The 14,578-nt window shown below is 41.9% G+C and overlaps 1 protein-coding gene across 1 annotated transcript in view; it reads left to right on the top strand.

Moving 5' to 3' along the window:
* LOC137281992 (uncharacterized) overlaps positions 1-14,578 on the top strand; it is a 212,039-nt gene that overhangs the window by 173,306 nt on the left and 24,155 nt on the right. The gene's annotated exons all lie outside the window — the stretch shown is intronic.

Here is a 14,578-nt window from a genome sequence, read left to right as displayed (position 1 = left end):
TTGTAGGAATAGTGTATCTATTAGATGTAGTGTAGGATATTGTAGGTGTGTTGTTGATCCCACCCCACCTGATCAGAGGAAGTATGCTTCTCAACACTTTTATTCATAACTGGCTTGATATATTTCAGTGTCCAGACTTCTTGATATATTAGTATAATATCTGTTCATACAGACACAGTGTTTATTGGTTTTCTTGTATCCATAATGTTGTCTTAGTCCTGAGTTATTTTGTGGGAAAATTGGATCTGAGGTGTTATTGAAGCTTGCTGGAATGATGTATTGTGTATAATTTCCATCTGCTGCCATGGTTAGGTGCAAAATGGCATTGTGACAGAGGGGGACACCTGTTCCGTGGGGAGGCCATTGTTTTCACAGACAGAATCTCCAGCTGTAATTTCACAGCCTTGATAGGCCAACAGGATTAAAAGGCATTCACAGAAACGTATCCTGTAACCTCAACATGAAAGACATGTGCAGGTTGGTGGCCATGGTTGAACTGTTATGGTGTGTTGTGATTGGAGGTCCAGAGTTGTGTATGCATGCATGACTTCTGGCAGAGGTCAGGATACCCACCCTGAAGAGAATGTACTCTGACAGACCCGAGTTGTGTATGCATGCATGGCTTCTGGCAGAGGTCAGGATACTCACTCTGAAGTGAAGAGGATGTGCTCTCACAGGTCCACGCTTACATTGCCATACAGGATTCTGCAGTGGACAGAATATACTATCACTGCTATACTGGATTCTGCAGCAAACGGAATGTATTCTGACAGACCCATGCTTACACTGCTGTACAGGATTCTGCAGTTAACAGAATGCATTCTGACAGACCCATGCTTACACTGCAATACAAGATTCTAGTGTAATTCTTGAGTGGTGAATCTGTGGATGTGATCATCTTCCACAGTTTGTTGTGTTTTGTGGAGCTGCATGGTATTGTGGAGCTGCATGGTATTGTGGAGCTGCATGGTATTGTGGAGCAGTTAAGTGGACTTGGTTGTATGGGTGGACTGAGTATTGCTGTTGTTGATGCAGTCCAAAATTGCTACTTACGGCGATGTTCTACAGCCATTTTGATAATGGCTTGAGTTGATCTGTTTTTACATGACTGAGACAGCCATTTAGCTGTTGCTATGGAGGGAGATGGCAGTTTCTAAATCATCTATAGATTTTATTCAGTCTTGCATGACGCCTGTTATTGACCACTTTTTTGGTTCATCGATTGTTTTATAATTAAACAATTTCATGCAATTTAGTCAGAATGGTGTTTTCCTTTCCAAGTTGGAATGTGATTTGTCTTGCAAACTGCTTGTTTGAAGTGATTGTCATATTTGTTTGACTAGAATGACTATATTTTCAAATGTCAATTCCCTTTTATACTCACTTGTCCACGTTACATTCCAAAATATACAATCACAAGCTGTCTTCTATTTTCACTGTGTAAACATGTGCTTCATGTTCACTGACTGCTGTGTTCTTTGTACATGTTCACAAAGTCTGTTGTGGTACATGTTCACTGACCACATGTTCACTGACTGACTTCTGTGGTACATGTTCACCAACTGCTGTGGTACATGTTCACTAAGTCTGTTGTGGTACATGTCCAACAACTGCTGTGGTACATGTCCACTGACTGTTGTGGTACATGTTCACTAAGTCTGTTGTGGTACATGTCCATTAACTGCTGTGGTACATGGTCACTGACTGTTCATGTCCACCAACTGCTCTGGTACATATTCACTGATTGCTGTGGTACATATTCACCGACTGATGTCGTACATGTTCACTGACCACATGTTCACTGACTGTTGTGGTACACGTTCTTTGTACATGTTCACAAAGTCTGTTGTGGTACATGTTCACTGACCACATGTTCACTGACTGACTTCTGTGGTACATGTTCACTAAGTCTGTTGTGGTACATGTTCACCAACTGCTGTGGTACATGTTCACTGACTGTTGTGGTACATGTTCACTAAGTCTGTTGTGGTACATGTCCAACAACTGCTGTGGTACATGGTCACTGACTGTTCATGTCCACCAACTGCTCTGGTACATATTCACTGATTGCTGTGGTACATGTTCACCAACTGATGTCGTACATGTTCACTGACTGACTTCTGTGGTACATGTTCACCGACTGATGTTGTACATGTTCACTGACTGTTGTGGTACATGTCCAACAACTGCTGTGGTACATGGTCACTGACTGTTCATGTCCACCAACTGCTCTGGTACATATTCACTGATTGCTGTGGTACATGTTCACCAACTGCTGTGGTACATGTTCACTGACTGACTTCTGTGGTACATGTTCACCAACTGCTGTTTTACATGTTCACTGACTGATGTCGTACATGTCCACCAACTGCTGTGGTACATATTCACTGATTACTGTGGTACATGTTCACCGACTGATGTTGTGCATGTTCACTGACTGCTGTGGTACATGTTCACCGACTGATGTCGTACAGGTTCACTGACTGATATCATGCATGTTGTTCACTGACTGTTTTGGTGTATGTTCACCGTGTGCTTTGGTGCATGTTCACTGTCTACTGTGGTACATGTTCACTGACTGTACATCTTCACTATCTTGTGGTGCATGTTCACTGTCTACTGTGGTACATGTTCACTGACTGTACATCTTCACTATCTTGTGGTGCATGTTCACTGACAGTACATGTTCATTGCCTGCTGAAGTACATGTTCACTGACTGCTGTGTTACATGTTCACTGTCTATTGTGGTAAATGTTCACTGCTTTGGTACCTTTTCATTTACCGCTCATTGAGGTACCTTCACAACTTCGTTGATGGTGAGTTTTATCACAAGGGTAGCTTATCATGCTCCCACAAGAGGTGTATTTACTGGAGAAATTTGTTCTCCATATGTGGTAATTCAAGCCAGGTTTTATCAGCAGTGTTGCCTTTGATTGTGGATGAGGGCAATTCCGACTGCAGCTATTTATCTATCTTATCTTCCCTTGGTGCAGACTTACCGCCACCCTCCCTGTGCAGCAGAAATCACATCACTGTTCTCTCATAAATTGTAACAGTTGATGAGCACAAGCGGTTTGAACTAGAGAACCACATCAGCGAATACTGATGACATATGGGCTACAAATATCCTTATTGCTGTATACAGAATGCTGGGAAGAAATGGCATTTCTGATTGAAATTCTATTTGTGTATGTTCATTTTACAACAAGTGAAGATCTTCAAGATGTAGGCATTTTGCCATATTGTCCCAATTGTCAGTACATTATAACATCAATACACTAGTCAGCACACTATAACACCAATATACTAGTCAGTATACTATAACACCAATACACTAGTCAGCATACTATAACACCAATACACTAGTCAGTACACTAAAACACCAATATACTAGTCAGCACACTGTAACACCAATACACTAGTCAGTATACTATAACACCAATACACTAGCCAGCTCACTATAACACCAATACACTAGTGAGTACACTATAACACCAATAGACTAGTGAGTACACTATAACACCAATACACTAGTCAGCACTTTATAACACCAATACACCAGTCAGCACACTATAACACCAACATACTAGTCAGCATACTATAACACCAATACACTAGTCAGCACACTATAACATCAATACACTAATCAGGACACTATAACACCAATACACTAGTCAATATATTATAACATCAGAACACTATAACACCAATACACTAGTTAGTACACTATAACACCAAAACACTAGTCAGCACATTCTAACACCAATACACTAGTCAGCACACTATAACACCAATACACTAGTCTGTACACTATAACACCAATACACTAGTCAGCACACTATAGCATCAATACACAAGTCAGTACTCATCAACCAGCAAAGACTGGATTTTATGTAGTTTATCAACACGTCTGTAAAAAAGAAACAGGATGTTATATAGTGTTTTAACAAGTTTCAGTTGCAGACAAGGACTTGATATTATATCATTTTTTACCTGGATGTTTTGCGGCGTATCAACATACTTCTGTAACCATCAAGAACTGGATGTTATGTGGTGTATCAACATACTTCTGTAACAGGCAAGAACTGGATGTTATGTGGTGTATCAACACATGTCTGTAACAAGCAAGAACTGGATGTTATGTGGTGTATCAACACATGTCTGTAACAAGCAAGAACTGGATGATATGTGGTGTATCAGTACGCTTCAGTAACAGGCTAAAACTGGAGGTTATGTGTTGAATCAACATACTGCTGTAACACGCAAGGACAGAATGTTATGCGGTATATCAACACCCCTCTGTAGCAGGCAAGAATGGGATGTTGTATGATCAGTATCAACACGTCTGTTGTGTATCAATACATGTCTGTAACAGTCCAGAATTGGATGTTCTACGTTGTGCCAACAAGCTATTCTTTGAGTAAAACACTGGATGTTGTGTGCTTTATCAAGCACCTTGTTTCCCAAAGAAGATTCTATATGGCTTTGCCCTGTAATGATGCTGGTGTATTAACTGTCTTCACAGTGTTATGTTGTAGGAGCTGATTTATGGTGATGTATGTCATCAATTATTGCTGAAGATTGCCTGCTTGATAAGTGAGGTAGTCTAATGAATGCTGTGACAGGCATAAGTACAAGAAAAACAGAGTTGGACAACTTGTCCTGGGAAGAAAGGAGTGATAGTATGGAGAAGTGATGTTGAGGGCTTGGGAAAATATTGAGAGTGGCTCCATATTGATCACAGATGGCACTTGTGAAGTGAGTGAGTGGCCCACTGTGTTGCAGGACTGGACAGCATGCTGAGTGGTGGAGGCAAAAGGAAAACAGACACTTTCTGCAAGACATGTTTTGAAATATAATGGTTTTCTAACTGAATACTGTAATGTCTTGTTAGGCCTATCATCTTGAAGATCACTCATGTTGCTGGAGAGCATCTTGGCTGAATTTTGTAGTGATATGGGATGTTGAGGTAACATGGCCTGGCTCTGATATATAACACAGTGTCCCATGTTCTTGCTATGACAGGTGGTATACCTGATGTGTATTACAGTCTCCAGTGTTCTTGCTATATGACAGGTGTTATACCTGATGTATAAGACAGTGTCCCATGTTCTTGCTATGACAGGTGTTATACCTGGTGTATAAGACAGTGTCCCATGTTCTTGTGATGACAGATGTTATACCTGATGTATAAGACAGTGTCCCATGTTCTTGCTGTGACAGGTGTTATGCCTGATGTATAAGACAGTGTCCCATGTTCTTGCTGTGAGAGGTGTTATACCTGGTGTATAATACAGTGTCCCATGTTCTTGCTATGACAGGTGTTATACCTGATGTATAAGACAGTGTCCCATGTTCTTGCTGTGAGAGGTGTTATACCTGATGTATAAGACAGTGTCCCATGTTCTTACTGTGACAGGTGTTATGCCTGATGTATAAGACAGTGTCCCATGTTCTTGCTGTGAGAGGTGTTATGCCTGATGTATAAGACAGTGTCCCATCTTCTTGCTGTGACAGGTGTTATGCCTGATGTATAAGACAGTGTCCCATGTTCTTGCTATGACAGGTGTTATACCTGATGTATAAGACAGTGTCCCATGTTCTTGCTGTGACAGGTGTTATGCCTGATGTATAAGACAGTGTCCCATGTTCTTGCTGTGAGAGGTGTTATGCCTGATGTATAAGACAGTGTCCCATGTTCTTGCTGTGACAGGTGTTATGCCTGATATATCAGACAGTGTCCCATGTTCTTGCTGTGACAGGTGTTATGCCTGATGTATAAGACAGTGTCCCATGTTCTTGCTATGACAGGTGTTATGCCTGATGTATAAGACAGTGTCCCATGTTCTTGCTGTGAGAGGTGTTATGCCTGATGTATAAGACAGTGTCCCATGTTCTTGCTGTGACAGGTGTTATGCCTGATGTATAAGACAGTGTCCCATGTTCTTGCTGTGACAGGTGTTATGCCTGATGTATAAGACAGTGTCCCATGTTCTTGCTATGACAGGTGTTATACCTGATGTATAAGACAGTGTCCCATGTTCTTGCTGTGACAGGTGTTATGCCTGATGTATAAGACAGTGTCCCATGTTTTTGCTGTGACAGGTGTTATGCCTGATGTATAAGACAGTGTCCCATGTTCTTGCTGTGACAGGTGTTATACCTGATGTATAAGACAGTGTCCCATGTTCTTGCTGTGAGAGGTGTTATGCCTGATGTATAAGACAGTGTCCCATGTTCTTGCTATGACAGGTGTTATACCTGATGTATAAGACAGTGTCCCATGTTCTTGCTGTGACAGGTGTTATGCCTGATGTATAAGACAGTGTCCCATGTTCTTGCTGTGACAGGTGTTATGCCTGATGTATAAGACAGTGTCCCATGTTCTTGCTATGACAGGTGTTATACCTGATGTATAAGACAGTGTCCCATGTTCTTGCTGTGACAGGTGTTATGCCTTATGTATAAGAGAGTGTCACATGACCTTCATGTACCAGACAGAGAGTTGATCCACATGTGGCTATACACAGTTGGAGAGTTGCTCCCATCTGCCCCCTGGCTCGTACAGGAAGCACGGTCTGAAGGGGATTTTGTCTGGCACACATACCAGCGATACCTGCCTGGGAACACAAGTATTGCCCCCAGTTGGGAGCTGACGGTCTTGGCATGAACTTTCATCAATATTGGAGTAGGCAGCCTCCAGTCATGGCAAACAAGCCATCGCTTTTATGTAGATGACATTGTTCATTAGATACTTGTAGCAGCGAGGTAATTGGGGCCAGAGTATGGGACCAGGCCAATACTTGTCATATTTAGTTTCCACGACTGATTGTTGTGTGTGGAGCCCTTGGGGAGGATGAGATGAGAGAAGAGTTCTTGTAAACAGATTCCTTGGGTAATACAGAACTCTTCTGTGAATACAACTTTTTTGTGAATGTCTTTCCCTTACTGGGGAAATACATATTTCTGTTCAGTCATACTAACCTATCATAGGGAAAACTGAACACTTCTGGGAAATATTAAACTGTGTGGGGAAACTGGAAATCTGTTGGGAATAATTAACTGCTTTGGGGACTATTGAATTCTAAACTGTGATGGAGAGCACTGAATACTGAACTGTGTTAGGTAGTACTGAACCATGTTGGGGAGTACTGAATACTGTACTCGATAGTGTTACACGTTCAAAGAAATCTGTGCACATCACACCCTTGCTAATGAAACCGCACTGGCTACCTGTTATAGCACATGTTCAGTATAAAGTGCTTTCATTGGCCTATCAGTGTTATAACCAGTCAGCTCCTTCCTACCTGTCAGAACTCACACCAGTCTACCTCCCATCTAGAGTCCTCTGATCTGCCCAACAACATTTATTCTCTGTTCCAACCGCACATCTGAAATGATTTGGTCAGAGATCTTTTACTTACAATGCCACCACTCTCTGGAACAAATTCCCAGATCATCTTAAAGGAATCCCAACTCTCCAAATGTTTAAAGACAGTGTCAAGACATTTCTCTTCTCCCAGTTCTATAGACTTTAATCTTTCTAGTTGCAATCTCTTAACCTGGTGATGTCCATATTTCTCATGTAGCGCTGTGAGCATACACTTTTTGTGTCTGGATTTGGCGTATTATAAATGTACTTATTATTATTATACTGAACCGTTTTGGGTAGTTCTGAATACTGAACTGTGTTGGGGAGTACTGAATACAGAACTGTGCTGGGGAGTACTGAACTGTGTTTGGGAATACTGAATACTGAACTGTGCTTGGGATTACTGAATACTGAACTGTACTGGGGAGCACTGAATACTAAACTGTGTTTTTGATTACTGAATACTGAACTGTGTTAGGGAGTACCGAATACTGAACTGTGTTTGAAGAGTACTGAATACTGAACTGTGTTTGGGAATACTGAATACTGAACTGTGCTTGGGATTACTGAATACTGAACTGTGCTGGGGAGCAGTGAATACTAAACTGTGTTTTTGATTACTGAATACTGAACTGTGTTAGGGAGTACCGAATACTGAACTGTGTTTGAAGAGTACTGAATACTGAACTGTATTTGGGAATACTGAATACTGAACTGTGCTTGGGAGTACTGAATACTGAACTGTGCTGGGGAGCACTGAATACTGAACTGTGTTTTTGATTACTGAATACTGAACTGTGTTAGGGAGTACCGAATACTGAACTGTGTTTGAGGAGTACTGAATACTGAACTGTGTTTGGGAGTACTGAATACTGAACTGTGTTTGAGGTGAACTGTGTTTGGGAATACTGAATACTGAACTGTGTTTGGGAATACTGAATACTGAACTGTGTTTGGGAATACTGAATACGGAACTGTGTTTGGGAGTACTGAATACTGAACTGTGTTTGAGAGTACTGAATACTGAACTGTGTTTGAGGAGTACTGAATACAGAACTATGGTTGGGAGTACTAAATACTGAACTGTGTTTCAGGAGTACTAAATATTGAACTGTGTTTGGGAATACTGAATACTGAACTGTGTTTGGGAGTACTGAAAACTGAACTGTGTTTGAGGAGTACTGAATACTGAACTGTGTTTGGGAGTACTGAATACTGAACTGTGTTTGGGAATACTGAATATTGAACTGTTTTTGGAAGTACTGAATACTGAACTGTGTTTGAGGTGAACTGTGTTTGGGAGTACTGAATACTGAACTGTGTTTGGGAGTACTAAATACTGAACTGTGTTTGGGAGTACTGAATACTGAACTGTCTTTGAGGTGAACTGTGTTTGGGAGTACTGAATACTGAACTGTGTTTGGGAGTACTAAATACTGAACTGTGTTTGGGAGTACTGAATACTGAACTGTGTTTGAGGTGAACTGTGTTCGGGAGTACTGAATACTGAACTGTGTTTGGGAATACTGAATACTGAACTGTGTTTGGGAGTACTGAATACTGAACTGTGTTTGAGGTGAACTGTGTTCGGGAGTACTGAATACTGAACTGTGTTTGGGAATACTGAATACTGAACTGTGTTTGGGAGTACTGAATACTGAACTTTGTTGTCAAGTATTGAATACTGAACCGTGTGGGGCTTCCGGGGCCCTGAAATTTTATCACACTTGCTAGAACATTACTTTTCCTACTTTTCCACAGTGCAGCATTTCTTACCTTCTCGAAGCACGGGCAAACAACCTCATCATGACCAGGAGGATGTGAATCCTGACACCTTTGCCACATCCTGCTAGTGACTGTTATCAGTTCTGGCTGGGTAAGAAATACAGCAGCAGAATGAAGCAATTCTTTCTTTTTTGTGAGATGAGAAAGATATGTTTTCATGGTTAATGGATAATTTGTCTGTTGGAATGGAAATGTACTGGTTGAAATATAGGTTCCACACAGTTGTTTGCTATACAGCTGTGGATTGAGACAGTATGAGAACCTGCCTGCAGTAGAGGAATGGCAGAGCTGAAACCTGGCATCAGACAAGTACTGGTGATGTGTGTGGGGAAAGGCTTTATTATGGTTGAAATTATTTCTTTGCTTTCCCTGGTGACACGCCTGCATGTAGAGAGGACGAGGGATGGTGTGTAGGACCAAGGTAGGCTGTGGCACAGACACTGGCATTATAGTATTGATTTGAGGATATTGTTACATTGGTCATTGTGCCTGCTGGTTGGACATAATACCTCTACCAAATTTATTGGTCCAGAATTAGGAATAGCAGACATAGACTTGTCAAAAACATAACTCCAGACTAAATTATTGAGCAGTGTGCCATTTCTGGAGAAGAAGGGTTTATTTGGAAATCCTATCAGCTTCAAGATAGATTTGTTTGTGGAATTATGGGTAATTCCTTCTTGCACTGTTTGACCAGCGGCAGACAATCAGCACTTATTTGAATCTTAAACAGGGATTTGTTTACCTGGTGTATAAGTACAACTTCCATTGCACAAAGGTACTCCAGATGATGGGTGAACAGCAACAAACCAACTGCCAGTGTCTCTGGGCAACAAGTTGAGGGCGTCCTTGGGGGAGGGTACTGGCAGATCAACCATATCAAGAAATTAAATAGCCGTGACATATCCTGCACACCTCATGCATCCGAGATTTTCATAGTGATCATGTGTGAGGGATGGTTCTGTCAATGACAAATGTAGGATTTGGCACAGACTGCGTGACTACTCACGTGGTGTTAACAGCACTGGGTGACAGTCTTGTAACCACACACATTAGCTTGGTCATTGCATTGGGTTGTTATCAAACAAGAATAGCAGCACCATGGTTTTAATGTATAGTAATTGACAATTACACCAATCTTAAGGGTGGGGCTGCGCTCGAAGTTCAAATACAGTGACATGTAATGGGAAGTGAAACAAGGCAGGCTGTTTGTCAAGTACTGTGCAGGATGTAGAGTTACAGGTGCAATACAGGTGCTATACAGGTGCTCACCACCCTTGTATAGGTACAGATGCTATACAGGTGCTCACCTCCCATGTACAGGTACAGGTTCTATACTGGTGTTCACCTCCCTTTTACAGATACAGGTGCTATACAGGTGCTCACCACCCTTGTACACATGCAGGTGCTAAAGAGGTGATCACCACCCTTGTTCAAGTTCAGGTGCTATACAGGTGATCACCACCCTTGTACAAGTGCAGGTGCTAAACAGGTGATCACCGCCCTTGTACAAGTGCAGGTGCTAAACAGATGATCACCGCCCTTGTACAAGTGTAGGTGCTAAACAGGTGATCACCACCCTTGTACAAGTGCAGGTGCTAAACAGGTGATCACCACCCTTGTACAAGTGCAGGTGCTATACAGGTGATCACCACCCTTGTACAAGTGCAGGTGCTATACAGGTGATCACCACCCTTGTACAAGTGCAGGTGCCATACATGTGATCACCACCCTTGTACAAGTGCAGGTGCTATACAGGTGATTACCACCCTTGTACAAGTGCAGGTGCCATACTGATGCTGACATGTGTTTTGAGGAGGCAGCTGCTACAGCGCTGGGACATTCCATCTTGTACATATGCACTTTATTTACAATAGACTTGCTTCATTTTTTTATAAATACCTTATTACAGCAGATGACCTTCATATTAGCTGACCCCTGTCTGACAGATGCCATGTATGATCTGTGCACACTTTCATTGCTTCAGATGCCAGTAATTATATTTAAGAGGTGTTTTAAGATTTGCATCCTGTCATGCTCTACCAGTAATAAAATTATATGGTTTCTACTTTCTATTTGATAGTGAGGAAATTGATTGGGTGCCTGTGATTGGCAGAGATTGCTGCCAATTTATTGTGTGACTTGGGTGGGCTAGATGAGAGTTACCAAATGTTTTGTGTTCACACTTGCAGAAAACTTGTGTATGATTCTCAAGTGGAATGATTCAGACCTGTTCAAAGACATGTCACTCTGCTTCAATTTAGCTCTTACTGATACGTCAAAGTTCAAGAAATGCCTCTCTGTCCATCAGTTTTCTTGTTGTAGGTTTAGGAAGCATATTTTGTGATTTAATGAGGTGTAAGGATCTGAAATGAGGTGCTAGTCATGTAAACGACAAGGAGTTTCACATGGCTGGGTTTGAATGATGGCTGCCTAAGTGCTCACATTGATTTTGATCCTTAAGCAAAATTGTAAAATTCTACACATGTTCAACACTGCATCAGCACTCACAGAGTTGTCAAATAGAGGGTGGATCTGCTCCACTAGACTTGAATATGTGTGGGATGGAGAAAGACCTTGTTTCTGTCCCATCTGAGGAACACTGATCTGTAACGGAAAGCACAATACTGTTATTCTCACCAGAAAGTAAATAATTCCTCATACACATAACATTGAGAGAGTGTCACATTCCTTGGATTTTAGGACACTGTGTGATATAATCCTACATCAGTTTTCAACTCCCTTTGTGTTATGCCCCACCATATGTCAAGTCCTCCATAAGTGTAGGTCCACAGTGATCTTTGTGTCAGGGTCTGCCATGTGTGTATTTCCAAAATGTTCCTTTTGTAAGAATCCACAGTGTTCCTTTTTGTCACAATCCACAGTGATCCTTGTGTCAGGGTCCACCATGTGTGTGGGTTCACAGTGATCCTTGTCTCAGGGTCCTCCATGAGTGTGGTTCCAAAGTGATCCTTATTTTTGGATCTTCAATGTGTGTGTGTGTCCCCAGTGATCCTTTTGTCAGGATCCTGCATATGTCCAAAGTGTTCTTTGTGTCAGGGTCCTTAATGTGTGGGGTCCACAGTGTTCCATGTGTCAAGGTCCTCCATGTGTGTAAATTCACAATATTCCTTGTCTCATGGTTCTCCATGTGTGTGGTCAACAGTGTTCCTTGTGTCAGGTTCTCCATGTGTTTGGGTCCACAGTGTTCCTTGTGTCAGGGTGCACAGTGATACCTGTGTGAGGGTCTCCTCTATGGGTGTGGTCCCACACTGACCCTTGCACTAGGATCCTCCATTTGTCAAGGGACTCCTTCAAGTCTGTAGGTCCACAGTGATCCTTGTGTCATGGTTCACAGTGATCCTTGTGTCATGGTTCACAGTGATCCTTGTGTCATGGTTCACAGTGATCCTTGTGTCATGGTTCACAGTGATCCTTGTGTCAGGGTTCACAGTGATCCTTGTGTCAGGGTTCTCCATGTGTGTGGGTCTACAGTGTTCCTTTTGTCAGGGTCTTCAATGTGTAAGGGTCCACATTTATCTTTGTTTTAGGATCCTCAATGTGGGTGGGTCCCTAGTGATCTTTGTGTCAGGGTCCTCCTTGTTTGTGGGTCAACAGTGATCCTCATGTCAAAGACCACAGTGTTCCTTGTGTCAGGGTCCTCCTTGTTTGTGGGTCTCCACAGTGTTCCTTGTTTCAGGTCCTCAGGTTGTGGCCCTGATCATGACGGAACCTAAGTAGGGAGCACTAACCCCAACACTGAATGTGAATTTGATGAAGTGGACTATACCTGTGTCTATTTCTAGGTGGTGACTGTTTGTAGTGTTGCAGTGACAATGATGATATGATACTTGTATGTCGTCATCTCATGCTCCAATTGGAAATGCCTAAACCATGTCTTCATCTGTCACTGAGTGCTGCCTGACTCCCTTCACCGAACATGTTGTCTTTACTAGCTTCAGCATGTGGCTAGAATAAAAATGTCTTGAAAGCCCAGTCTAATTGTCAGCTCTTCATCAGCAACTGCTTTCATCTCTCAGATGCAGAAAGCAAACTGTCTGAGAGGATTAGGAAAGGATGTGGGTTGATTCTGAATTGTGACTAAATAGGATGAAGAGACTTTGATGAAAACCGTTGTGCTTCAGATTAAACCTTCACCCAATTTTTGCAGTGTACTGCTAGTCACAAACAAAACAAAGTGAAGTGATCACTGATTTCAATAGAACTATAGTTAATTAGAAGTAGGGCTGCATGGTATCATTGGTGTACCAGTTTAATGCAAAACCCTTTTCATATGATGTGTATCACAATATTATATCTGAGAATCGGTATATTGGGTAAAGAACATCATTTTTGTTGGTGGTTATCTTTATGTTATGAATTAAAAATTCATTTACATCAAATGTTTCTTTTTCTTATTCAATCACAAAATGGCATACAGTATTATTGTGAATTGTCTGAAATAAGAAATTAGAATTCCTGACAATGCATCTGAAGTTGTAGATTTCTGCTATCAGAACCATAAGACATATGCTTAGGCTGACTAACGAAGAAAATAAGATCGACATGTACAATTAGTGGTACTTCCTGTCAAAAAGTTCGCAATATGGGTACCAGAATCACAATATATTGCAATACAATTTTTGGCCAGTACACCGCCCTAATTATCAGAATGTTTATTGTAAGCACACTGTACTGTATTACAGGGCATACAAACAGTCAACTAATGCATTTGAGTCTCTGGTGGCGTTGTGAAAGCAACCATTCAGCAAAAGTGAAAAAGTCCATATGATTTTGTATCTGTGCCACCAGAGACGTTGGCGGAATTGTTATGACTTGATCAGCTGATGAGAGGTGATACATCAACCATCTTGCTTAACTGCATCTGGGGACTCTTTGGATTCTAATCATGCTCATGGTGTTGGCTTTAACCAATGGAAACAGAAACAAGGTATTAAGCTGTGGCCTATCCCAGATTTGAAGAATGACGTGCAGCAAACACAAACCATATGATAGATAGGGACAGAGTGTTTAAGACCAGTCACGGCAGATGTCTTTTTTCCGAGCCACTGTGACCTGATACCAAACCCAGCGTTAGCCAGCATCCAGATCTGTCACCTGACATCCAGACCTCTGTCACATGATGCTTAGGCCTCTGTTAATAGACACCCAGATCTGTTACCTGACACCCAGATCTCTGTAAACCCTGACCTTGTGTTACCTGACACCCAGACCTCTGACACATTACACTCAGACCTATGTTATCTGACACCCAGATCTCTCTCACCTGACACCAAACCTCTTTCACCTGACACCAAACCTCTGTTACCTGACACCCAGACCTCTCTCACCTGAAACCAAACCTCTTTCACCTGACACCAAACCTCTGTTATCTGACACCCACACCTCTCAGAGCTCCT

The sequence above is a fragment of the Haliotis asinina genome, chromosome 4, assembly GCF_037392515.1.
Source record: "Haliotis asinina isolate JCU_RB_2024 chromosome 4, JCU_Hal_asi_v2, whole genome shotgun sequence".
In the NCBI taxonomy this organism is placed as follows: Eukaryota; Metazoa; Mollusca; class Gastropoda; order Lepetellida; family Haliotidae; genus Haliotis; species Haliotis asinina.
Note: the sequence above shows the minus strand (reverse complement) of the source record. Positions and strands in the feature narration are given on the sequence as shown.